The sequence below is a fragment of the Zonotrichia leucophrys genome, chromosome 1A, assembly GCF_028769735.1.
Source record: "Zonotrichia leucophrys gambelii isolate GWCS_2022_RI chromosome 1A, RI_Zleu_2.0, whole genome shotgun sequence".
Classification (NCBI taxonomy): domain Eukaryota; kingdom Metazoa; phylum Chordata; class Aves; order Passeriformes; family Passerellidae; genus Zonotrichia; species Zonotrichia leucophrys.
In genome coordinates, this window is record NC_088170.1 from 61,781,574 (window position 1) to 61,807,573 (window position 26,000).

Genomic DNA, 26,000 nt, shown 5'->3' on the forward strand with positions numbered 1-26,000 from the left:
GGCAGCTGTAAGGAAATTAGGACGATACCCAAAAGGAAATAAATCTTGGATCTTATTTCTTGGGTCATCTGGTCCAAACCCACTTCTCCCACTCAAAGCGGTACCAGCTTCAGAGTCAGCTCAGCTGACTCAGGGTTCTGTCCAAATGGAGTTTGAATTATGTTATTTCCACAAGGGTATAAATTTTCACAGATGCTTTGGGCAACCTGTTCCCATGTTTGAGCAACTTCATTGTGAAATTTTCCTAGTATCTGGCCAGAATTTCTCTTATTGCAGCTTGTGCCTATTTCCATATTTTTCCTTTTTTTTCAGTCCAGTGAAGTAAAAACATTCATGAGCCTTTTTTTCTGCTAATCTCCTCCCAACAACAACAACAAAAAAACCCAGAAACAACTAAACAAGAACCCCAAAGATCCCAACCCAAAAGCTTTCTTTCAACATAAGTTTTAAATAAAACCACAATACCTAGGTCTTAATATTTTCCTTCAGTGAAGTTTTCCTACCAAACGGTGGCATAATATGCATAGAACATGTCTTAGCCACAAACAAGGCATACATATGCCACAAACCGGAAAATCTTAAATATCCTTTGAACTGTTGTCAAGGAAGATAGGACATGACAAGTTCAAATCTAACAGCAGTAAGTTTATCCCTGTGTTCAAGAAGATATCTTAGGGAAATAAAGAAGATACCAAAACTTCAGCAATTCTAAATGGAGGGAATAAACACTTAGTAGGGAGAGAGAATCTTGGAGCTCTGCACTAGTGTGTGGAATTTGGCCAAGATACTGTTTGTATGGAGATATACAGCAGAAAACATGAAGAGAACCAGTCCTAAATAGTTTTACACTTAAAAACATTCTAGCAGCAAATCACTGATCATCCCAATCATTCAGGAGCATAAATTTGTTAATCTTCCAAATATTCATACAGTTCAGAATATTATTACAGCTAATTGCCATTTTTTTCAGTAGAAAAGTTTAGCTTTTCTCTGAAGATCAAAATGAAAAAAAAAAGAAAATAAACTTTAGTATTTATAGGGAAAATTATCAAACCCTCAGATTTCTACTAAGAAACAGTACAAATCTCCTGGGTGAACAATTTTTAACCTGTCTTGTCAGTATCACTATTGTCATAAATGCTCTTTGACTCCATTCATCTTGAATGGGTAGTCTCATTTCTTATTTAACAGTGAATTCTTTCTTAGTGTCACTGTGTTTTATTGCTATTGCCCCTCAGTTATTCTCTTAGATCTTTGGATATATTATTCTAATATGCAGAATGTGAGATATTTTGGATCAGACATTATTTACAGTTAGAATGATCAGGATCCCCAGATGTTCATTAACAACAAAAATGAACTTAGTTGTCTCCTTTATTCCCTCTCATAACTGAGAAAAGATTAAACTAATCCAGATGTGTCTATGCCTTTAATTCCATCTGTGCCACAGACAGTAAGGCTCTAGTCATCAAGGAATTATTGCATATTAATCTCCAGAGTGTTTGATGTTACAGTTTGTCTGATATTCTGTTAAAATACACATTTGTTCTCAATCCTTTGAGTAAATCCTGAGAATTTAACTAAGTATTTCTTAACATTCATTAATTGCGGGAGCTTTTTTTCTGCTGCTAGCTATGCTTTTGCAGGAGTGTAAATGATAGGAAAATATTAAAAAAATTAGATGAAGAAACTATTAATTTCAGTCCTAAAGTCTTTATTGCAAGAGAAATAAATACATTTCTTGTAACAGCTTGCAGACTTGAAATAGAGCCTTTGTACTGAGATGTATGGAGATATTGTTATCTTTATAGTCTCTGATTCTAATGACCTCCAAAACATCTCTGGAAATTTGTAAACTAGGGTCTGTCTTTGTCTTTCTTTAAAAAAAATATTTTATTAAAAGAAAAGTGTATCTGTGACTGCTTTACTTCACTTATTAGATGAATGTTTCACAACAGTAAAATCTGCTATCTATGCTTACCACATGTGCAAAATATGGTTAATTAACCTTGTTTAAGTTTTACAAGAATCAAATCTAAAAAGAGTCAAACAAGCAGAGTTAATTATTTATTGTTACAATTTTTGGATTGGACAAATAAAGGGAAAAGGGCTTAGCAGAACTTTTCTGTACACTGGCATTATTCAGTACTCAGCAAAACTTAATCAAAATGCTTTCCAACTAGTTGAGATAGAAATGTCTAGAAGTGGGTAAATCCACATGTCATTTCCATAAATATGTTTGAAACAGTGCAAGTGTCACTTCTTCCTGTGAGATGAATCCTTCGGTAAATTTTTTTCATGGGTGAATAAACAAATTTTCAAAGAAAGTAATATTGCACAGCTGTAATTGAGCCCATGTCTTTCAGAATAGTTAAAAGTTACAGTTTTATAACAGCATAATCTTCTATAAGGTTATTAAGGAGTGATAGAACCTTGGTAGCTCAGCCCTATTCAGAGATACTGGAGGTTCTCCTTGCTCCCACTGCTCTTCATGCTCAGAAAAGTTTGGGACCTTCAACTTCTGCCCATGATTTATATAGGCTAACAACCAAGTTTTCCAAATGTTAGCTATATTTACATTTCCTCCCTGAGAGCCAAATCTCAATGAATTTACAAGGCTTTTATGTTCCAGTGCCCTGAGATCTATACTGGAATATTTTTTAACTACTGACTTGGAATGGTGAATGAACATAGACCAAAAGAACAGCAGACTTATATTCCATCTTGGAGAGACTGAGTCCAATAATATGTCTTCACATAAAAAATGCATTAGATAAATACATTGTTAGCCAGAACAAAGTAATATAGATCCAAGGAAAGAGAACTAGGAACTGTGAACTAGAACTATCATCTAGGAAAGACTGAAATTTAGTTAGTTTCTCATAAAGAAAACATGAATCAATATCAATGTTGTATATGCTGTATCCATGTTAGTTAACCAAATGTTCTCTTGCAATCAAATTATTTTTCCAGTTTCACTCCCTAGCAGTAATGGTAAACTGGTTATTTCTGTGATATCATTAAAGGTATAACAGCCAAAATCTGGTGCTGAGAATATAAAGGGACCTATGATGTAGATGAGGAAATATATTTCAGCAAATTCATAAATACACAGATTTGAAAAATGTAAAAATAAGTATTAGAGAGCAGCAAATTAGATGTTTGTCAGCAAACTTAATGCTTGCAGTAGGAACATGTATGATAACCCATAAGCTCGAGTTGGCTTTTCTTCTGGCTTTATATTTAATGAAAATCATCTGCTGAGGTAGTGAAAGTGCATCTTTAACAGGCAAGGCTAATTTTAAAACTGTATATATGACCTCCAAATAATTTAAAATTTTACTTAATATTATCTTTGATCCTTGGTCTCTGCCATGACAGATCAACTAGGAAATGCACTGGTTAAAGCACTTGAATTCTCCTCTGATGCTGACAGCTGAATTGCTTCTTCCTAAAATTTATGTTTTTGACAATTTTTTTAGCTTCTTATTCTCCTAGCACAAAAATGTAAGCAAGTTGGATGAATCAGTGCAGTTCCTGGGCATGTTGCTCCACCTGTTCCTCCTGCTTTCACTCGAAATCCTCTTTTTTGTGAAAGTTGCCACAGATTTTCCATGCTTTAAAGTTCTCACATGTCAACCTCATTCTCATCAGGATCCTGAAAAGCTGGAAAGGTTCCTTTGTCTCAAGACTCAAGTCAGTGGCTTTGCCATGACTATGCAATGAACCTATGCAAAACCCCTGAGTGAGGGTAAGAGTGCTAGAATTAAATTTGAGACTCTATCTTCCCTTGTCTCCTCTTATGTAGCCAATGCTCAAAAGTTCTGTCCAGTTCTGCCTTGGAATTTCTTTTTTAATTGTCTCAAGATAAAATGATGCCAAATCAACCTTATTGATGCTCCATATTTTCTCCTTACCTTACGTTTGTCACAATATTCTAGGAGGTTCTTTGATAGCTCTGGGAAGTGATCAAGTCTGGGTAGGCTTCTGACTGACTTGGTGAAACATTCCCAGAGCTGACATGATTCTTGACATGGTCCTAAATTGGTGCTCTGGCAAAAAGTCTCACAAATACAGGGATATGTCACAAATATTTTCCCACATCTTGAGACTCTGACATTTCTTTTTCTGCTCTGAGCATATGAACAAAGCACTAAGCCAAAGACCTTCTTGACCCTGGATGAGGAGTTCCCTCTTCCTTTCCTTCCCAAATTGGCTTGGTACCATTTTGCAGTTCTTATATTCCTGGTAGTCAGTAAATTATGGGCATATTGATCGGGCTGGTTACTCATCTTCACAATGATATGGCTTTGGTGGGATAAGCCTCTTCAGATTTGTAGTTTCCACACAGAAAAGTAGCCTTCCTTCCCTCCTCTGGAGTTTGCTTAGCCTGGTGACAGCCCACAGGTATGTCCTGCAATATAACTGAGAGCAGACTCAGGGTGCTGCAGGGAAGGGTGTTTGCAGCAAGAATTAAGCTGTGGATGGGTTACATGACAGAAAAGCTCCCGAGTTTTGCCCTTTGCCTTCCCTTTACCTTTCACAGAAGGCACTTAAGGAGAATGACAAAGAACTATGAATATGGCAAAGAACTACAAAATGGTCTGAGTTTGGTCCCAGTCCTGATGCTTCTGGCAATGCCAAAGTGGTATAAATAGAATAAGCCTGCCCAGAAATGGACTTGATTTGAACATGCTGCTTTTTTTTTTTTTCCTTAAATAAACTGTGCTATAACTTTGATTGTAAAAGAGCTGTCTTTAATGATTAATGATCTGGCCTCAGCCACACTTTTTTCCAATAACAACTGTTCCAGCAGTAAATAAAACACTTGTAAGACAGGAAAAAAAATCTCATTTTAGGCTGGGATGTTTATCTAAAGTAACCTTGGTCTGCCAGAGCTATGATCTGTAGTGTACTTAGGGCAGCACAGTGTTTGATCTCTTGCCTGAGAAATCATTTCTTATAGCACCTTGTTTGCAGCAAAGGGTAAACTGCTCCCTGGCTTGTTGGGCTAAGAAAATTGTTCCACCTCACAAATAAATTGAGCATTACCTTCTTTTAAATACAGAGCTTAAGAATAGTCTGAAATGAACAAAATTATACAGGACACCTATGACCTGCCCTCTGTCCTTGCTCAGCTCAGGCTTTTAAATCCTTCTTCTCAAAGATTGTGACACAATAAGGCAATTTTTATAGAACACCTCATTATATGACCAGGAACATTTCTAAAATGTGTTTGTGTAAAATCATAAATGCTTATGAAATCAATCAGTTATTATTCTGGCCACATGACAGCAAGCTTCTATTTCCTCCAATATTGTTGATCTTCTGCATTGTTGCACTATTTTCTGTTCCTCAAATGTAAAACAGAGATAATGAGAAAAGAACTTGTGGTCCATTAAATAAAATCAATTCTATTTCAATGGTATTCTAAGATGACAAAGGGGTGGTTTTTGCTGTCTATTTTTCTTTTTCTTTCTTTCTTTTTTTTTTTTTTTTGTACTCAGTCTTTATTTCTCAAACGCCTTTTCCAGCCAAAGGAAGATATGATCAAGGAAAAAATTGCTGATATTACTAGAAGTTGATCTTAAACCCAATAATGTAATTTCCTGGGATTCTACTAAATTGAAAAGTGCCAAATTAATCCTTTAACAGGATCAGTCCAAAGCAAAAACCTCAAGTATGTCTTTATTTTGCTTGCATTCCTTTTAGATAAAATTGAAAAGAAAAATAAAAGGGAAAGGGAATAGGAAAGAGGAGGAGAGGAGAGGAGAGGAGAGGAGAGGAGAGGAGAGGAGAGGAGAGGAGAGGAGAGGAGAGGAGAGGAGAGGAGAGGAGAGGAGAGGAGAGGAGAGGAGAGGAGAGGAGAGGAGAGGAGAGGAGAGGAGAGGAGAGGAGAGGAGAGAAAACTTGTCTATCAATATGACTATCCACCATTTTTTCCCAAATATCTAACAAATCCTGCTCCAGTTCCTTACAATGGTAGCTGATGTATGTGTCTCACAAATAATATCAAGAATTATATTTTTCTCTGAGTTATAACCTTGATTCATCCCATATTTCAGAATAAAAAAGAAGTTAAAAAGAAAAAGAATTAGATTGTCAGTGCCTATACATTTTGACAAATGTCTTCAGTGTGTATTATTGGTCCTTCGAAAAGCAACTGGATTTTTTTTTTTTTTTACTTTTCCCTTTTTACATTAGTTTTGTCATGAATCCAGAACTCTAACAGAGAGGAAGTAGAATCTAGTGAAGTAGAAAGAATGCATTTATTGCTTGTGGTTTTCTATTCTCCAGCTTGCTGAGAATATTTCCACACTTCCAGCTTTTTATGAACTACTTCCAGGCTATTGCTTTCAGAGCTATTGCCATTTGCACTAGCAGTTTTATACTAGAGCATCCATTAGCAGAAGGTATAAATACAGGAGGACAAGTACACGTGATTTTATAGGAAGCAGGACATAATTCACTTTTTAAATACATCTTTAAAAATACTCAGCAAAAAGTTCAGCTGATAAACTAATTTAGCATAGATTTACTGGAACCTTCGTATTAAAGTTTCTGCTCTAAATTTTGATATCTGTACTTAACTCTGAAACTACTGTCTTGTGTTGCATTGAATTTGAAAGAGTTGAAGAATTCATGTTAAATTGTATTTTAAATATTTTTCCACAGAAGTTTCTAAGGTGAAGGGAGATCACTATGATTCCTTTGCCTTTCATGTGTTACATGGGAATTAAAGTGAAAACTTTCTATTAGCTTTATTGGTCCTTGAATCAAAAAGCATAAACACCCATTTAGAATTTTTCTGCATGTTGTTCATTGCCACATTTTGCTTTGCTCACCAGCAGTTTCCAAAAGATGCATTTTCTCAGCCTCATAAGAAATCCACCTTTACCCAGAATAACAGTACTCTCACAGATGAAAGGAAGGTGTTGCAGTGACCCTAACCCACAGTCTTATAAAGGGTCCCCGAACTACCATGCAGGTTTTGATATGGAAAAATTCTGTTATTGTTACATTGAAAGCTAAAAAGCAGAAGTAATTAGATTCTGTCACTCTGGAGAATAACCATAAACTGGTTAGTTTTCATTATCATCTTTAATAGTCATCACTATTGAAAATAATTCCTTTAATTTTATTCAGCTCAGTTAATAACGCTTCTGTAAAATGGAAAAATATTAATATTAATTTGTTCTATCTCACATAGAAAAAATGAAAGCTTCAATTACCAAATAAAGGCTTGGGCATTTTTTTTGTTCATTAATAATGGAGTGAACTCAAGAGTTTTAATACTTAGTAGCTTTCACTGTGCTCAAGAAATAATATTTACATGTTACTATAATTCAGCATACAGATAAGATCGCAAATTTAGGTATGATGTTTGCTGGTTTGAACTTGCTCCTCTGTCATTATTCTGAACAGATACAGTGCACATGTTCTCTCTGTAACTCTGGGAAGAGACCCTGCTCATGTGGCTTTGTGTGTGTATGAAATAGAATATAAAAAATGTGAGGTGGCAGCATCCCAACATTTATCCTCTGGTCAGATCCCAAACCCCATTGAAAAGGAGAGCTTCAAGTAGGATTTATCAGTTTACAGAATGCAGTTACTGTGGATGAATAATAAAGGTAGTTTGTATCATGATATTACATTGTGGACACAGCATAAGATTAGAATAAATTCATTTATGGGCAGAAGCACCATTACCTGAAAAAGTTTCAATCAAAAAGAATACAAAACCACTTTCTCTTCCCCCTCCCATTCTAACCACATTATATAACATGCACATAAGAACATCATGGAATAATTAGATCACAGAAAGTTGTCAGCAAGCCCTTCACTGTCACTATTCACTAAATCCAAGCTTTGTACATGAGTCACTTTCACAGACACACGTGTTTGGTTGCAGTTTATATCTCAGTCCAAAAGTTACTTCCCTAATTTTCATGCCCCTGGGCTATAACATTGCAATTGATATCTTAATTTTCCCTGCCTCTCCTATTTTATTTATATACAACTTAAATGTGGAGTTTTGTCCTTGGTTGTACTTTGAAGGTAGGTGCCTACAGTTAGATACAATCATTTGGTAGGCTGTTTTCCAGATATTTTTTTAAAACCAGATAGACTTCAGCATCTGTGACGAGTGTTGGAGCTCAGCACCCATGAAATCCAAGCTTTGCATTTCAGTGCTGACCAGTAACAACAGAAATGCAAGCAAGCCCATTCGAAGTTTTCCACTAGAAGTTTGAGAAGTGGAAAGAGGAGTTATATTTACCTTCAAAAGATAATAAAGTCAGCAAGTGCTGGCAAATTCAAAATGGCAAAAGAGTTTCAGACACTGCTTTCAAGTGTTAACAAATGACTCATTTAATGTGGAAAATGAAGTATTTTGAATTTTCTTACTCTATGCCAGGAAATATAAGCTTCATACTATGACAAGATGACATGAGAACCCTAGTCCAAGGAGGTCAGATTTGGAAGGGTGAGCTAAGGATAGAAGGCAGTTTAGTTGAGCTTAGAGCTGGGTGAAGCACAAGTTTTCTATTAAATCTGACAATAAAAAGCAGCTTCTTCAGAGAGCAGAATGATGAAAGTCACGCACTTTGCTTTTTGTTTTTTTTTGTTGTTTGGCTTTGGTGTTTATTTCTTCACATTTTATAATCTGAAAATCATTTCATTAGAGATGTAAAGTGCACGCAAGTTTTCTGGCTGCAAATTCTTTTGTTCCCCTTTATGAACTTTAGAATAATATCTTCATCTTCTTAAAGACTGCTTATTTTCCTAATCCATTATGAAAAAATGATTTGTTTTGTTCTGGTGCACTTGGTCTGTGTTTTTAAAGACTTTTTTCTGGTTGAATGTACTGCTTATTATACCGACATATATTGCCTGATGAAATATCTGTTGCCTTTTATACATTGTAAAGGTTAAGGCTAATGAAGGTCAAAGAAAACAGTAGGAGTCACCACCTTTTCATCAGATATAGTGAAATCAGGTAAAAGACTGGTCTCATGGCTATACAATTTTAACAGATTTTATTTCTATCTTTTTTCCAAGAAAATATTTTCTCTTGATAGTGTTTATTAAAAAATTATAATCAATTGTATAAAATATGAGAATCACAGGTGTAGTCTATTGCTAATAGTTAGCTGAGACAACAAAGATTTAACTTTATCCTTTTAAGTGACAGATAACATAAGATCTAACCTCCATGCAAGACTTTTAGAAATATTGTATGAAATGGGTTCCTATTATAATAAAAACATTCTAAAAGCAGGAACTGTTACCATGAAGCTGGATGGATGTACATGACCTGTAGGACATAACTTTAAAACACTAATTTTCATGTTATAATAAACACTATCTTTTTGAAAATATTTTATCTCATCTAAATTTAAGCACATTTCTGTGATTGTCCTTCAAAATGAACATTCAAGCCCTTTAAAAAATAAAATTATAGGGCTCAAGAAAAAGCTGTTTGCTTAGAGCAGGGAACTCATGAAAGCAAAGAGAGCAATGACAGTGTAAGAGCCTTGAATCCTTTCAATCCTTTGAAGCACTGATCCAAAATGACAACGTGTTAAACTGTTCAAGAAGGTCTGTGCTTCAAACTGGCAGTGTCAGTCCTTCAGTCACATCGTGCTCACATGTCTACGTGGACACTGCTTGTGCTGTGTGCAACAAAATCAGCTGCAGCTTTGAGTGTAAGAGATCTCTCCTTGCACTTGCCCAACAGAAGTGCTGCTGTAGAGATTTATATGCCCAATATGAACAGAAAAACATGGGTAGCTACATAAAAATAATAGTAATGGTGTTGATTAGATAATTTTCATTATATTCTTTGTCTTGTTAAAAACAAGATGTGAAGAAATTGGCAAAACTGTGTACATTTAATCTATGGATTCTAATATATTTAGTAATTAAATATATGTGCATATATTTAAGAGACTAATAGTAAGATTTGGGCTGGAAGAAATCCTCAAGGCCATCTAGTTCCAATTCCCCTGTATGGGCAGGAACACCTTAAACTAAACCAGGTTCCTCAGAGCTCCATCCAGCCTGGACTTTAGCACATCCAGGGACAGCACAGCCACGACCTTTCTGGGCAACCTCTTCCAGTGCCTCACCATGCTCGCCACAAAGGATTTCTTCCTAACATCTCATCTAAATCTACTTTCTTTCAGTTTAAAGCCATCCTCCCTTGTCTTCTCACTACATGCTTTTGTAAAATGTTCCTCTCCATCTTTTTGTAGGCTCCCCTCAGGTACTGGAAGGCCACAGTGGGTCACTGGGTCACAGAGAGCCTTATGGAGTGTTATCATAGACGTGAATGAGACAAGGAGGACATTGCCCCAGATAGATGATTGTTCATGCTTAGTGGATCAAACTGCAGCTAAAGGGCAGGCTTCTCTCCCTGTCTACACTAAACATGTCAAGTGCTTTTGATTAAACAAACCAATGGGTATCATCAGTTTGGTTTTCCTGCAGCTCTTGTGGCTCTAATCTTCCTTTGACAAAAAAGAGCACTGAAACCATGTATCTCCCTTTGTTTGCCTGGTCTGATGTAAAATACTAAGTGGCGCCATCTGATCCATTGCTTTACTTACAGCAGCTCAAATATTAAGATTTCCATGCAGATCCTGCTTGTTTATACTGTGTGACTTGAATTTGTGTGGTCTGCAGGCTTTTACTGTGAGGACAGAAAACAGTTATTTCCTCTCTGCCCAATAAAAGGGATGTAACATCTCATGTAACCATTATGATCACAAATAGGAAGAATAACTACGTCATATTGCTATAATGAAATAGAAGGAATAATTTATCCAAACACTCCTATGCCTTAAAATGTAACTCTACAATAAATTGTAGGAAACAGTTCTTCTTTTACACAGCACTTTGCTACAGAAATTTGCCTTATCAGTACAATAGAGCATATTATCAAATACATTTTATTCTGCATTATTGTGTAAAAAGACAAGTTTTGAGCAATGCCTATTCACAAAAAATACTACTATTTTGTACAAAACATATATCCTTAATAAATATATACAAATATTGTGGCATAATTTCACAGAATAATATGCATTGAGTGTTTCTCTTTTTCCTTTGATAAGTCTGGTATTATAACATATTGATTTCCTTGCTTTTAGTTCATCTGAGAATAAATAAATCTGGGGTTATTAATTTGTTTCCAAGAGTCAGCATCATTCACATTGTCATCTGACAACACCACTGTGATATGTGGCTCCATTATCAACCTGACATGCTGGTAAAGCTCAGTTGTAAATGCACTTTATAGGACTGAAAACAACATCATGTCTGAACAGTATTGCATTTAGTTTATCATCTAGGGAAACAAATACTAATCTCTGATTTCTTATTTAATTTCCATTGTAAGGAAATATGCTTTTAAACTTTATTTACTGCTATTGCTTGAATAAGTCCAAATTATAAAATCTCTGCTTTTTGGTGAGGGGGAATATATAATAATAAAATAGTTTAAACACATATCAAATCATCATAAAACAGGGTTAAATCATTATAAAGCAGGTCTTTTGCTTCTTGGATTTTATATTTCCTTAAGTTTAAATATAAAACAGTTTTAAACCTTGCTCCCAAATGATTACTGCAGTTTCTGAAGAATTGATTCTACAGTTTGTTTTTTTTTTTTTTTGTCCAGTTTAGGTATTCTAAACTTGGATTGGATCTGCAATAGCAATGATGGCATCTGGAAGGCATTTTAGAAACAGAAACTCAGCCAGAATATCAGAGGAATGCAACACGTGGACAAAGTGTGCTAACTTGGTTTGTGCAACTTAGATACTCTACAGCCTTAAAACTTCAGGATATCCTTTGATGTACACTGGTAGAATTCTGACGCAGAGTGTGCTTTTGCTGCATTTATTTCTTTTAATAATATTAACATAGCACTCAGTGTATATTATAACTTGATTGTACTTTAAAGAAGGCTGATAACCTTGAAAGCAAAAAAATGTCATAAATTTTCATTTTTACTTTTGGATAATGACAAGCTGGTTATGGTACATCATTTGGAAAGCAAAGAAAGATTTTTTTATTTATTTAGTTTAACCTATTTTTTTCACGGAAATGAGATCTTGACTTTTCTGCTTGCTCAGAAAAAGGTGCATTTATCAATCTTCTTTTCTTCACTCAGAACATATATTTGAAATAAAAAAGCAATGAGAGATGCATTCAACACAATTATGTTCTCATATATTTGTATATTGCCAGGTTAAGTTCAGAAGTACTTGACTCAGAAGTGCAGTTTAGCTCTTTTTTTCCCATTTTTCTTGTCACCTAAGCTTATTCTAAGCACAGGCTACATTACAATTGCTGCAGTACAAGGGAAGCAACAGCTGCCTGCCCCTCCCCACCTGGGCGCCCATTTAAGCCCCCTTGTGACCCAGCCAGGACCCTTTGTAGCCATTCAGCAGTTGAGTTACAAGAAGTCAGTTGAAGCAGTTGTGCTAAATTGATAATTAATTTAAACTTTCATCTGAAACCCCTGCCACTGACTTATGTAGAAACTGCAAGTCACACATCTCTGCCTTGACTAGGAAGGTTAAAGAAAGTTGTTATAAAAAAAGCATACACAGGGGTCTGTTGAGAACTGCTCTTACATGTGGTAAATAGTCAAGAACTATCCTGTTGAGAACATTGTGGGTTTTTCAGTTCTCTGCAGCTTTAAATCTTGATTAATTATTTATTTTTCATGTTCAAGTATTTAGGGAAGAGGAGAGGGACTGAAACAGATGAGTAATGAGCCTTTAACAAGCAAGCTTCAAACAATTCAGGACCTGCTCCATAAATGGGATGACAGGTGGCACAGGAAATGTAATACTGAGAGATGTGAAGCCATTTCCATTAAAAGGAAAAATAATAAGCATAGGTACCCAAAATACTGAACTAGAAGAGGATTCTGAGTATCTGTTCCACAATTAGATTAATTTACTCAGAAAATGTCCAAAGTATACAAATGAAAAAAAAAAGACAGTACCATATATCATCTACTTTGTCTCATTACGTACTAATACAAAGAGTCAGTGAGCAGTCAGTGAGCTGTGATGTATTTCAGGTTTTATATTTTCATCCTTTCCAAATAATATTATAATTATATATAATTCAAAATTATTGAAGCTTAGGTTTCATTTCTCCAAAGGAGACTCAGGCAAAATATATTCATATTTTGCCTAAATTTAAGTCAAAATTATGGAAACTGAAGTTTCAGAGACTACTGAAAATATCCCCAAGCTCTTCCCTCTAGGTCAAACACTAACCTGACTGGATAAGTAATGAATTTCTGTCCTGCTTCTTCTTCACTCACAGATGGTTCATAAAACTGAATTCTACAGAGGTTTCACTAGGGTCTCATTTAATGCCTACTACATAGAGTAGTCTTGATTAATAATAGTTCTAAACTATAAATCACAGAAAAGTGTTGCATTGTTGGAACCAGAGCACATTGGAAGATTATTGCGGATGTTTGTTTTTTGTGTTGCAGCTAAGATCAAATACAGGTTTCCCAGGACCATGGCAATAAAAGCCAACAGGTCTTTTTTTGTTTTCTGGGAGAAGATGGGGAAGAAAGGCATCAGCTATGGAAGTTTTCCCACTAATCTCTTCAGTCCATGGGAATAGGTGTGTATCCATAGAATATGTGGAAAGCCTTGAGGATACCATGTCTATTAAAAATAACTTTGTAAATGGAAGAACTGGGGGGAAGAAAAATAGGTGTACATAAGAGAGAGCAATTGCAATCCACCATGATAGGACTCTTCCCCCAGTGTGGTCCAGCATGGATTTGAACTCTTAAACTAATAGCTAAGTAAATGTTTAATCCTAAAACTGTTCCCTGTACAGGAATATAAACTTGTACTGACATGAAGACAAGAGTGACAGTTTTCCTCTGTAGTTGAGTGTTTTAACAACCCACTTTAAAAGTCTAAGTTGTCCCTTCTATGAGTGGCATAGGAACCTTGGTCTTCTCCATGTGAGAGAGAGCAGGTTCCAAACCAAGTTGGACATCCAGGCCTAAATATCTTTCTTTGTCCTTGCCTTATGTAGAGAACATCTGTGAGATCAAGAGCAAAACTTTGGTTTGCAATGTCTCCAGAACAGCCACGGACCCTTGTGGAGTTATGAGGTGAAAAAAGATGTGAATGGAGAAGGCCCCAGCATAACCTTCCTGCCCTGGATCCCCTCAGGATCCCTGTGGCTAATGGGATGTCAGATGAGGAGGGACACATGGCTACTTCTGACATGGCTACAAGCCCCACTCAGGCGTGCCATTGGAAAAGCAGGGTGACCCCAACATCTGGGAAGAATGATGCATCTGACTCCATTGATTCAGAAGGCTAATTAATTACTTTATTATACTATATGATTCTGTACTATATTATACTACATCTAAGCTGAAACTGAACAAGAACTCAACTGAACAAGATCTCATGATTCTCCTGATGGACCATCAGGGCACAGCTAGCAGAGATTGGTCAAGAAAGCTAAACACTCCCCCCAGAATCCAATTACCAAATTCAGGTAAACAGTCTTCCATAATGCATTCCACTTATGCATAAACACAGGAGCAGCAAATGAAATAAGAATTGTTCTGATCACTCTCTTCTCTGCTTCTCTCAGTGCTTCTCTCAGGTTCAGAGAATGTGAATCCACAGTGGCTGTTTCCAGCTGAGACTCTTGGGCCTCATGGGCTCTTGGGCCGTACAGTCATCATGACTTAATGCAATTTTCCAATCTTTTTTGAACTATTTGTACCTATTTTACACATTGTTTATGAAATACATAAAAGCAAATATTGTATCTATTTGTTATGGCTTGGCTAAGCTCTACATAGTTATATTCTTATACATTTTTCTCTTAAATACTCTTATTGTATCCACTTATTTTAAAGCTCTAATGGAATTATAATCCTGTTTTTATGACCAGATATTTGCTATCTCATGCTTTGCACTGCAGCATCAACAATTCTTTGCATATTTCCTATAGCATTCTGTGTTTAATCTCAACAATGTTACATAAGGAAAAGATCACTCCCCATGCTTTGACTCAGTGTGTAATTCTATTGGAAATTCAGAGTGGGCTGGAATGCACTTCTGTCATCACTCTGCTAGAATGATAAACTAATGTTTTCCTCCACCATCACAACAGTATGTGAATGCTGGCCCAAATCTCTGGAGGAGAGTTGGGTGATAATTAATTGTAATGCTCCATGAAAACATAATTTTATATCAAAGTGAGCTTTGGTATCTGCCTTACCCCCTTCAGACTAGTTTTTCAGGGCTTTTTCAATCAATTTGTATTTTAAGTTCATATCTGTATGTGTCCTTCTGTGAAGAAAAATGTTACCTTTAAAGGAAATGTTGAATGACTTGTTCCATTGTATTGCATTTCTGTCATGGCTAGTCAATCTGACTGCTCAGTTTTGAAAGTTGTGTCATTTTGTGCCTGTCTCTAGATCCCACTCAAAGAATTTTTTTAACAAATTCATGTTCATTGTCTCACTGATGCCAGCAGCAGCATATTTGCTAGTATGCAGATAGACTTATTAGCATATTGCTAATATGCTAATAAGACTAAACCCTTACTTGTTTCCTGACAGTTTAAGGGTCAGAATTAAAGAGAGGGCAGGGACAGGGTGACCCTCATTATAGTGAGGGTCTGCCGAGCTGTTGCACCAGGAGGACCAAGCTGATGAGTCCCTCTGTAGACAGGTAGCAGCAGACTCACATTCACAAACCTGGTCTTCATGGGGACCTTCAAACATCCTGATATCTGTTGGAAGAAAACACAGCAGGGAATAAGCAGTCAAGGAGGTTTCTGGAAATTATTGATGATAACTTCATTCTCCAACTGATAGAGATCCCAGTAAGTGGAAGTGTCATGCCAGAGTTTGTTATCAACAAGGGGGATTTGGTGGAAAATGGAAGGTCAAGGGCAGCTTTGGCTGCAGTGACCAAGGAAAGGTGGAGTTCAACATCCTTAGGGCAGAGAGGAGGGTGCACAACAATCTCACTGCCCTGGACTTCAGGAGAGCAGATTTTGGCCTCTCAAAGGATCTGCTGGGTATATTACTGTGATATAAAGAGAAAAAAAGGGGCCCAAGAAAACAGATCACTGTGCAAGGATTCCTCCCTGAAGAGCACAAGACATCATCTACCTGGATTTATGTAAAGCATGTGACACAGTCCCACATGACATCCTTGTCTCTAAACTGGAGAGGCATGAATTTGATGATGCTAAAATCCCAGCATTTGCCACAAAAAGAACTAGAACTATAAAAACAAGAGAAAAGAATCTTAATAATGTGGAAGAAGTCTAAATTTCAGTACTAGAGTATAAGTCATAAATTTGGAGACTGTAATAGGAGAATAGTCACTCTGGTTATGTGGTGAGATGATGTATCCTCTGTGAAAGGTATTTTAATCTGGCTGTAGTACATGATATCTTCTTTTTTCTGTAAAAGATGATAAATCAACAAGATTATTCTTTTGAATAATGTATCTTTCATCCAATGAACCTAATAATCTTATATTCTCCTTCTCAGCCTTACTGCACTACTTGAGTTCAGGCTGCTGATCCAAAAGTAACCAGTGCAGTCACAGCCTACTCTTAATGCTTAGTAATTTCATTGCCATGTCTTTTCTGTGGGGTTATGCACTGATAAAGAAATGTATTCATAACACATCTTTGCGTTGGCAAATATGCCATCTGTAATAAAAAATGCTGGCTGAACTGTTTAGAGTTTATTTAATCTTAGGTTCCTGGTATCAGCATTCCTGCAAGGGCTGACTTCCAAACTATGGATGCTCAACTTATCCTACTATCAAATTTATTTCAAGATGTTTCCTTACTAGAAAGCAGAATGCACTAACAATTTGTCATAAAAATAGTAATTAACTATTCATCTTGAATTATTGTGAAAATCTAGTATTAAAAATATAACATGAATTCCTTTTAAATGAGCTTTTATATGACAGTTTTGTGCAGAACCCCACAGTTTGTTATGCTTCCTTTAAAACAGAGGTTTATAGTGGAAATAGGGACGCCCTATGTACAGCCCTGAAAAATGACTTACAATCATAGAAATTCACTGAATTTACTGAAATCTCTCCTTTATTCTACAGAATGTTCTTTTCAGGAAATTGGAGACTGTGATATTGTCATTACCACTTCTCTAAGTTTACTACTACCTACTCCTTTCTTCAGTCCTTCTGAATGTGAGCTCTGTTTACTCCACTGCATTTCAAAATGGCTTTATTTCTCATAATATCTCCTCTGTTGAAGCACTTGAAAATATTAATACCCTTTTGATATTTGTCATAATGTGTTGCTTAATAAGAATACTAAAACTCCTTGAATAAATTGCTGGAAGCTAGGGATATTCAGTCTCTGTTAGGCTTTATTAAATCCATGCAATATAAAGGTAAGAAACTCTTCATTAGCTTTCTACTGTCTACTCCCCTGAATTATGAATACTGATCAATAAATTTCTACAAGTCTAATGTACTTTATCTGAAGCATTTAAAATAATTTGCTATAGTTATTCAATTTACATAATGAACTTAGATATACCCAAGTGGCCTTCATTTTAAGAGAGATCAAAATTAATGATATTTAACCACTACAGCTCCTATGACAGCAAAATAATGGATCAATACAGCTAAGCATATGGTAATTGACTTACAGTTGCGATGTTTCCTAGAATTAATGAGGGAAATTGGTATTATTGGTCCTATTTGCAGAAGAAAAAAATCCAATTCCGTAGGTGTGTGGCAATGGGGGAACCTCCAGCACTACTGCAAAGGTAGACGGCGAATATTTGCAATAATACAAGAAACTCAAGAGTACAAAATGGGGAATGTTCCACTGGTCTTCTGTTTTTATGGTAACAAGAATAGAATTTTAAGTGCCTTTTTCTAATAGTTTAATATAGTGTTATATAAAGCTTCTAAAACAACAAAATAAAGTCCCAGCTATTCAGTTGCAGTATTTTTTTCCATTTTTTTCTGAAATTACTTACTCTCCTTTTCTTTGTTTCATGCTCTCAAGAAGAACTTTAATCATTGACATCTATACTTTTCCCATTCCTTTAAGATATTTTCTAGAAATCTAGAACTTCAAAAATCAAATTTTATAAAGGAAACAACAATTGTATCATCCTTAAAAGAAAAATATTTAAATTTTACTTATTAGTGCATTCCTAATATTGCAAATATATACTAATAATTTAATATTCTTTAAAAATGTTTGGAGGTGTCACAATCATCTTTTTAATATTAGTTGTATAAAAATAACAAGAGTTAGCAGAAACTTGTAGGTAAAGCATTTTATACTGTAGATTTTAGATGGCTTTACAGCTAAGGAAAGAGTATTTTATTGTTTTGATCTTTTAAACATCTTTTATTAGACGATATTATGATTTCTAAACTCTTTGTAGGTAATTCCATACTCAATAATTCATAATAATACAAGTAGGCATTCTTATTTCTAGGTTACAGAATGGTTGTGTGTGTGCTCATGGCCCTCCTGATTATTTCTATTTCTCGGTGTTGAGTAGCCCCACCAAGAATGACAAAGAAAACCTTTGTTGCCAGGTACTGCTGTTCTCTGTGGCATAATCTATTCTTTGGTGCTTTCACTTGAAGCTTTGCTGATCACGAAGAGAGATTCTCAGCCCAAAACCTACTTTTTCTGGGGCAGCTGAAGATCTTCTGAACAGAGATTTGCCCATTGGCAGTGCTATGGCTCTTACCTCTGACCCAAGAAAATAAAATAATTAATTGGCATGTATTCATACCGTATCTTCAACACAGACTAAACAAGTGTATGTATCCTGTGCAGAGTTATAATTTATCCCGGTCTGTATTTAATACAAATAGGTAACACCTAGTAGATATCTTGATATGTCATCTAGTCTGACTTTGGCAAGGCTGTTCCAAAGAGCATTGCTCAAGTCCAGCCTTGTATACTTCAGTAACAGAAGTTCAGCAACTTTCCTAGGTCAACTATTCCAATGTTTAACTATTTTTCTATTAGAAAATAATTCATTAATTTATTTAATCTCAGTCCCCTTTCATATGTCCTCACACCTTTGACACATTCTCAGGGTGGGGATACCAGTTGACTAATCTTCATTTATTTGTAGTATTACATTCAATCCACCTTTTCATTACACTAAATTGTTCTTTCAGCATTTACAGATTTTTTCCTTTGGACTAAAGTATATCATTGTTCAATGAAACTGTGACTGTGGTTCAATTTAAGAGCTGTGCAACACTAAAGCTACTTGAACATGCAAAAGTGCTACAGAGAGCAAAGATCAAGGAAATCTACTGCTTTGGAATTCTCCCAAATGAACTCTCCAGATATTTTTTCTGCTGTTAATACCTGAATTTTAAATGCACAATCTGCATATCAGGCTTTGCACTGCTATATTCATTCCAGATATAGATACTGCATTGGTGGCAGTGGCAGTTCTTCTATTGCTGCATTTATTATCTTCATATTTCCATCCCAGGAATATCCTTGAGACATAACTCCTAGAACTGGTTTCAGGCTGATGCCTGGTAACTAGTGTCAGATTGCTGGTTTGTGCTGCTTGGGTTTACTTCCCAAGTCCTCATTTCTCATTTTAAAATATGAGTACTTGCTGCCTCTTGGTTTAGTCATGTTTGTTTTGATATTAATGGCAGTGAATCATCATGGGGCAGGTACCTCATGACACCCCCATTAGCAGCACACTTACACAGATATCCCTAATTGTTACTGGTTTTATGTTCTTATCACTGTATGACAACTATTAAATTCTGTAGAATTCTGCATTTCCTTTTGCAGTGGACACTACCCATGAAAAAAATTTGCATTTAGAAAGGTTTGTGGCCGGCTTTCCAAAGAAGCCTGCATAGTTTCTCCTACTCAGTGTGGTTGCTTTCCTGACTGAATTGGAGTGTCCTTAGCACAGAATTCCTCCCTTTTATTTTTACTTTTGGACTGATATGTCCTGAAATTATTTAACACAGTGCACTTGATAGAAATCCTCCCAAACATGGGCTTATGCCACTAGGATACTACTAAGAAGGGTTTTGTTGGTTTTTTTTTAAAGCCAGCTTCTTTTAACCAAACAAAACTTGGGCTTGATTCATGTATTATGAATCCCCACTGGGTTATGCTGTTTTCATGACTAATTTCTCTCTCTAACCACAGCTTTACAGCCTATGACCTTACAACAGCAAGCTGGCTGTAAGAAAACATGGGCTTGTTGTGCTGGTTATGCCTTTGCTCATGTTCCAGGTCCCCTGTGGCTTGTTAACTCTCCACACACATTCTACTTCAATTCTACTTCAATTGCCTCCAGGCCAACTGCTGCTGTTGAATTGCCAGGGATCAGGAAAGTACCATGTCTCTACTGGACACTTCAGGTTAAATATAAAAGAAATCATTCTAATTTATGTTAAAATCGATTTAGATTCTTCTCAGTGTCACTGTATGAAACAGCATTATCTAAAGGAGAGCAAAATATTATTTTAGGTCTTTTGTAGTCTCATACACAAACTGCAAATCTACTGCCAATTATATTGTTTTGATATCAAGTTATACTAATGACAGGGAACAGATGCCACAATGAGAGATCCAATAGAAAAGAACTGGTATCACATGATCCATTAGAACTTTATCAACTAAAAGTTGCTAAATATGTATTCACATTCAATTGTAAAAAAAGTTTTTTTGTTGTCACCTCACTGGAAGCAGTTAACTATATTGTCAAAACCTCTAGGTCCAATGAATCCTGTGTGATACCTGACTTTAAGAGAAAAATACCTGGCTACCATTCAAACATAAGCAATAACATTTTTGATAAAGCTTCCTCTAATCCTAAATTTGGCTTCCTTGTGCTGCACAGTTGCAGAAATGCGAGTCTTACCTTTATAATAAAACAGAAGCACCTGATCTGAAAGAAATATGTGAGAATAATTGTATGGTGGAGGCAAACTGCTGTTACATAAGCACACATATGTAAGGATACATAAATACATATATATATATCTACACATACATATTTTTTCTATTTGTGGTTGTTGTCTGAATGTACCACTGTATGGAACGGACTAGGTAGTGTGAATTTTTATTTAATTTATCAAAGTCATATAATCTGTTAATATTTCTTAGACAGGTGTATTTCTGGAAAGCAGATTTAAATGAAGAAGAAATAGCATGAGCAATTTAGTAGTTGAAGCCTTTGTGCACTCATGTTGCATCTCTGACCTACAACGATGTTGGGGCATGACATACTTTAAGTAAGTCATCAAATTGAAATCAAGCACCTTTGATCATTAAAAAACCACATTGCACTGCTTGCAGGAGTACATAAGATGTTAAACTTGGCTTCTGCACAAACTTTAAATCAGGCAATTTAAAACTGTTGGGGTAATTCAGATGGGGTAATATTCCTTATTATTTCTGTATCCACAGGCTTGTTAAAGGGAATTTTTCTTCACTTCTCTCTTCTACTGTAACGTGTACTATTGCTGGCAGGAACTTAGTATCTTCTCCCATATTCCCACAATACCTTAAAAACACGCATATTTGGACTCAATTTATATGGAAGGCCTTTGAAATGAGATTAAAATCCTATTTTTATGTAGTACACAAATTTACACATTGATTTTCTAAGGACATCAATAAGATGCATTGAAAACAAATGTTTAATTAAAAATAAAACTCAGATTCAGGTAGCCTATATTAGATGTTCAGAATAATATCTCATCTCAGTAGGATTAATCTGGGCATAAAATTTATTCAGTATGGATCTCTGTTCTGTCTGCTGGTTGTGCAGAATGAATCAATGCTTATATCTCTTTTTTCTTTATATATATATATATCTGATTTTTGAGTTTAAGGTTCTCAGTCAGGAGATTTCAGCAGAATACTGAAACTGTTATAATTGGAAAATGGCAGAAAACACTCCAACATGGTAACTGATGTGGGCTATCCTCTTTAAGATGCAGAGTACCTGAACAAAACCTTTATAGTGCGACCCTTCTTTCATAATTCAGAATTACTCTGAGGTCTTTCCTCAGAGTATCTCTTTCCAGACACCTGAAGAAGGAAGTACCATTTGTGTGTCTTGGTGAAATGGGTCACCCCCTTGGGTTGAGGGGGGTCTGGATCTTGTTTCCTCCTACAGGAACCCAATCTGGAAAAATCTTAATATCTGGAACCACACCTAAGGCTTGTCCCATCCAATGGTTGTACCTCTGGGGAGGAGAAACAGAATCATGTCTCAAAATGAGAATATCAGCCCCTTTCACTGTGTACCACTAAATGTGAAAGTGTACCTTGTATCTTTATGGTGCTTCTATTCCATGTAAATCCCAATACAGATGGAATCTAGGGGGTCTGAATCTTTATGATTTTCTAACTGATAGACTTAAATATTTTCTCATTGTGTCATATGCTACAAAAGCAGTGTATGTGACACTTCATTTGTTAATGCATATTTAAAGAAATGAACATTCTTACTGAGAATTCTATGGCTTAACTTCTCACTCTGGTATACAAAATGTAAGGCATATTCGTGATACACTTGGTTGTTAATAAAAATGACTGATAGGAAAGTTTGAGTTTAAACCAGTAAATATTTCAGTATTCATCAACCCAGGATGAATAAGTGAAGCAATTATGAAGATTTTTAGCAAACAAGCAAAATGTTAATTGTGTTACTCAGGCACTGAGTGACTTGTTGCAAGCATCTGTATTGAATTAGAGAACCATATTGAGTTTTAACACTATCAATATTAAATGTTGTCTTCCAGGCCATTGAAATATTACACTTTTCCAGTTTGAGCTCAAGCAACCCTTTGTTAAATTTCACTGCAGGAAGCTATTCTCTAATCACTCATCAAGACAGGACCTTCTAAAGTATAAGTACTAATTTTAGGTGCAACTGTAGTTTCAGCTTTTGTTATCCATACTTGGCTTAATTTCTTTAAAGCAATAAGTGTAACTGTTAGATGTGGGGAAAATTATGTTAACACTATAATGTAAAAATGATGTTTTCTTGATAAAGAATACAGTATGTGCTATATTGATGGAACTAGTGAGATTATAAAATAGCCATGCTTAGTAGCACTGCAGTAATTTAATTCCCTAATTTGCCAGACTAAATGCTAGGATATCCTTATCTTTTTATTTCTCCCTTTTTTTTTTTTTGTCATCTTTTTTTTTTTTTTCTAGTATGGCTTGGCAGGTTTTTTGTTTGGGTTTTTTTTTGTTATTTTTTGTTTTGTTTTGTTTTGTTTCACTTAACATTAAGCAAAATGATGTGAGTGACCCTGATAACAAATTTGAATTTGTTACACCTAACACAGAAAAAAAGAAGAGGAGGCAGTAAAAGACAGATGTAGAACATGACTGAAAGGTTGATATGGGAAATGCAAACTAAAGAAACACTAAGAGTAGGGGCCAGGTTGATGGGTTGGACACAAAGATTAAAAGTATGACCTGAAAAATGTAAAACAAACGGTAAAAATTTTGAACATGTTTTGGGCTGTGTAATTTTTTTCTAGGCAGATAGTAGAGCCCTGTGTGTCACTGACTAGGAAAAAATATATAAGGAAAATTTTCAAAAGAAATAGCACTTCTTAGCAGAGATGTGCCCTGAATCATCTGATATCTTTGAATACAATTGCTAGAACTACGATGTTCATTTATCAGAAATCATCTTCCATTGCAATTAGGCACTACCTTTACACTGAAGATAACCAGAATCCATTACTAAAATATATTTCTCATCTTTTGGGTTTTTTTAGAAATACCTTCTTAGAAAAATCTCACAATATTATTCAACATGTTAAAATGAGAATAAAAGACATTCCCTTTTACTTTTGAGAAAGTTATGACAGGCTTGTGAACAATCTTCATGGAGAAAATGAAGCTCAATTTGCTGCATATAGTCTGTCTCAGGGAACACCTTTTTCAGTCTATTTGTTAAGTTTGTGTTTCATCTGAAAAATAGTACATTCAGGCATAGATCATCTGCCTCATCTCATCATACCTCTGATGCAGCATTGAAGTAAGGAGTAATTTTAAAGGATATCTCCTATTTTAGGACAGCTGCAATACTTCCTGTGATCTGGATTTTACTTTTTACAGTGAATTCAGATACTAGCAACACTGAAAACATAAGACCCTTAGGGCCTTTTCTATATTTTCTAATATTTGTGGTACTTTACCCACTATGTATGGTGTTTAAACTATTTACACCACACCATACCACATTATCACTCAGCAGGTAGAAGGATGCAATCATATTTCTGTAGCCTTCTGCTTAGTGTGAGGTATGGCTGAAAAGCAAACAAGTTGTAATGTCAGAAAATCAAAGAAAATCAAAGGTCAAGGCTGCAGAGAGAGAAGTCTGTGGCCTCAATATAAATTGATGGATCTACACCAAAATGTGTCACTCAGGGTCACCCACAAGAACAAGAGACTGGGGGCTATTGTTCAACAACAACTAGCTTGGATAATATTGCAAGAGTGGTCAAGTGTATGGAAAACTGCTTTGAGTAATGTAATTTCATAGATTTAATTTTTTAATCCTTAAAAATAAGGAAAGTAAAAGAAAAGTTAAGAAAATGACTTCTTGAGAGAAACAATTATTCCCATCTATAGCCATATACATACATAAAACATACTGACAAATTAAACCAGTTATGCCCTTTCCCCTTGCAGCAACTGGTCCAAGGCAAAGGTAAGCTTTTGGAGTGGATTTATTCTGAGTTTTATCCTCACTGATAATTCCTATAAATCATTGATCTGAGCAAGAAATAAAAAATGTCACTCCTCAGTCATAGCTCATTTTCCTGAAAGATATAATACATTTTGGATATGTAATAGATTATGTATGTTCCATATCAGAAGCTTAAAGAAAAAAAAGCCCTAACAAAGCCACAAGTGAGTTGTATATATTACCTATTTCTCATGCATAGCTAATGCCATTTTGGAGTCTTCTGCTGAGGCAGCTGCTGAGACAGCTGGTTCCTTCTCCTTCCCATGATAATAGCTCACTCACACTTTGGGATTGTCAAACCTTTGCAGATAGGACACCCAATTTAAGTTGCTCTGCTCCTGTTATCACTTCTCTCATTGCTCCCAATGACAGGGCCTGCCCTGACCCCTATTTCAGCTCTGCTAACATGTTTTATTCCTTCAGTTTATTCCTTAGTAAAATTATGGCAAACATTCTGAGGCTTATGCAGTAACCTTCAATTTATGAGAGACTAACAAACAGCCTCTCCTGTTGTCTCTCTGTAGAAATATCTAATACAAAATTTTCAGCCTTCTGGACCTTTTTTGTTTTCATTTTTTGTCATACCAATGCTAGAAACTATTGCTCTGTTCATGTTGGCCACCACCCAGACATAACCTGCAGTTATGTGATTTAGATCCATCTGCTATTCCAATGTAAAAATGTTTTCAATTCTGTCTATGATCACTGTGATAACAACCAGTCTCCCACAATAAAACAATATATGTAAAATAAGCATGTCTCAGTATGCTCCATTGGCCCCATCTTTCACCTCCCTGATTTTGAATCTGAGATTTACTTCAGAATTTTAGTTATTTAATTCTGTAATTATCAAGTTTCTGGCAATGTGTGCATGTGTTACTAAAATATCACAATAGACTGAGAAAATATTTCAAAATCATAATTTACCATTTTATACCCCATCATATGTTATCAATTTCACTGCTACCTACAGTATGGCCTGACTGAATAATCATATTCCAACATGTTTCTGTTGGAAAGATCTATAGCTAGGAGTTATAATTAAATTATGGTTAAAAATGTAAAATAAAAAATTTATATTTACTAGAAGTTTAATATAGCACTTAGGTTTCTTTCAGTGACATATGTTCATTAGATCAGAACTGCTATTCTGTTTCTTCACTCTGATCCATTT